The sequence below is a fragment of the Chanos chanos genome, chromosome 3, assembly GCF_902362185.1.
Source record: "Chanos chanos chromosome 3, fChaCha1.1, whole genome shotgun sequence".
Taxonomy (NCBI): Eukaryota; Metazoa; Chordata; class Actinopteri; order Gonorynchiformes; family Chanidae; genus Chanos; species Chanos chanos.
In genome coordinates, this window is record NC_044497.1 from 44,697,776 (window position 1) to 44,700,344 (window position 2,569).

Below are 2,569 nucleotides of genomic sequence, written 5' to 3' on the forward strand. Positions count from 1 at the left end.
AGGGGGAACCTTCCAGGCTTCCTTCCTCTTGACTGACTGGAGAGTTATTCCCTGGCGGATCTTTCTGAGAGGAGGAATCATTCACCGGAGTCTGTAATGGCTTCTCTCCATCCAAGCAGAAAAGCAAAAGGAAAGAGGAACTGCTTTTTGGGAAGGGCTCTTCTTCCTATTGCTCTCTTGGGAACCATTCCAGAGCTGACAAACTCCCCAAGACTAAGCATAATTTAACACAACTCAATAACGCTCAAAGGTCTCACACGCATACACGCACACATGCACACCCACACACACACAATAATACACACTATCTAATTTAAGATCTTACCCACAATAACCTCATGATTGGTGTTACTAAGCAGAACTGTCAAATTTACACCTCAAAGTGATATTTATTTATAAACATGATTAATCAGTTAGAAAGATTATAGATGTTACAGACTTGTAAAATAGCTTCCTTTATATCACATTAATCACATGCCAAAGACGTTATTATACAGTTTATAAGCCAAATTGTGCAAGTTGGTTTGAGGCCTTTTTTGACGGCTACGTATTGGTTTGCGTTTCAGGACCAAGGCCAGTTCCCATCTCCACACAACCTCCACTTAGGTGACTCCCTGAGCAGCACGAACATTTTGTCTTCATTAAATTCGGACTGTCGGCCGTAATGTCGATGTCACTTTCAAAACATTTGTTGTTTTCATTCTAAACAAATATGCTGTGTATTTCATATGCTCACGTGGACACGCAAACTTAAGTGTGTACTGACTAAAAACACGGAAGAAAAAATCTTCGTCTCGAGAGAATTGTGACTGGTTGAAAAAAGCGGCATGCATCCGAGTAGGAGGAATAAAAACTCGTGTAAACCGTTTTTTTCCCCCCTTGCCACGTTCACTTAGTGCGAACTACGTACTTCCCACTCTCTAGATTGTGGTCTGGGGTCCACACACATCGCTTAACCGCTTTATTATTCTCAACAACACGACACACACAGGCTACTTACTGTCTGTGTGTTTCATGCTACCCTCCCCCGCATCAGATACCAGCTAGATTGTTCCATTAGACGGGATTGCTCACTTCGCTCCCTAGGATACAACTATTGATTTCATCTTCCACCGACCCAGCTCTCTCTCTCTCTCTCTCTCTCCCTCTCTCTCTCTCTCGCCATCAGGTCCTCTTTCTTCTTGAAGTGCTGCAGAGAAACGACCACCGCTGCTGCATCGCGAGAGGAAGGAAAAGAAAAAAGAAAAGGGAACAAAAATCTCCGCAACGGCAGCACCATCTAAGTCTCAGCTCCTTTTCCTGTCTGTTGTTGGGATAGCAGGAAACAGGCTTGGCTTTCTTCTGAGAAGCCACTTGCGTGCTGTGGATGCGCGCCTATGAAATTTTGGATCAGACTACTCATCGGTAAGTTGCTACATACAGGGCTTGAATTTAAGTTAGTGTGCAGAAACGTAGCACAGATAGTTTTTGTGCGTTTGTGTGTTTTAAATTAATATTAGAATGTTCATTTGGTTACGGTACGGATATATTGGACAGGTATTTTAAGTACCATAAAACTATCTCCATTGTGTCATAAACGTAATGGCTTTTTGTCCTCTCTATCATATTGATATTCACGCACTAAAACGTAATACTCATGCTAACAGGTGTGTAAGATCTAAAAGTGGAGTCTAACTTCTTTATAAATCTCGGCATAGACTACCCTCCAGTAGTTTGTGTTAAATTTGAAGTCTCCTTTGAACACGTTGACGGTTGGAATAAGTTTACATTTGGAACTGAACAGATAATCCTTCTGTACTTCAAACAATTCATCTAAATAAATAAATTCGAGAAAAAAATTCTGACTGATATTATTAAGTAGTTTGCATCGAATTTTAAAACTTAATATTCAGATGTGAAACCGCAGGAAAAGTTTGGGTTCGCGCACGCGATTTAGGGAGTAGTTGTTCAGAAATCTGAAAACAGGTGAAGGGACTCAGCCTATATCGCTTTTAAATAAATGAGCATATCGGGAAAATAGATTCCTAAGGAGAGAGAGAGAGAGAGAGACTCTAATACCGTCATCTGCGCTCTCTGCATAGAGAGATGTCGAGATTCATCTCAGGGACCAAGAGTTCGAACGTGCAGCTACTGAGTCATCCGGGGGGGTGGGAGAGGGAGGAGGTTGATTCCCATGCACAATGTCAGGACAAGCTAAAATCTCATTATGGGACGTGGCTTACGTCAAAGTCCACTTTGTGATTGATGGCTTCTCTCGGGAGCTTTAGCCAAAGCGCTCTAGAGTGATGACTTTTGGGGGATGGACGTAAAGGGTGAATTCACAGTGCGTGAAACAGGCTGTCTCAGACCGAACAGGCGAGAGAGGGAGCGAGAGAGAGGGAGAGAGAGAGAGAGGGAGAGAGAGAGAGCGAGAGGGAGAGAGAGAGAGGACCACCGCGGTGAATGCAAAATTGTTCACCGCCTCATTGTAGATTAGCCTGCTTTACGTAACATTACTACTCGGTGTGTACAAGACTCAGTCTGCCGTAGTTTGGCTGAAAGTTCTGAGGCAAACTGACAACATAGTTAT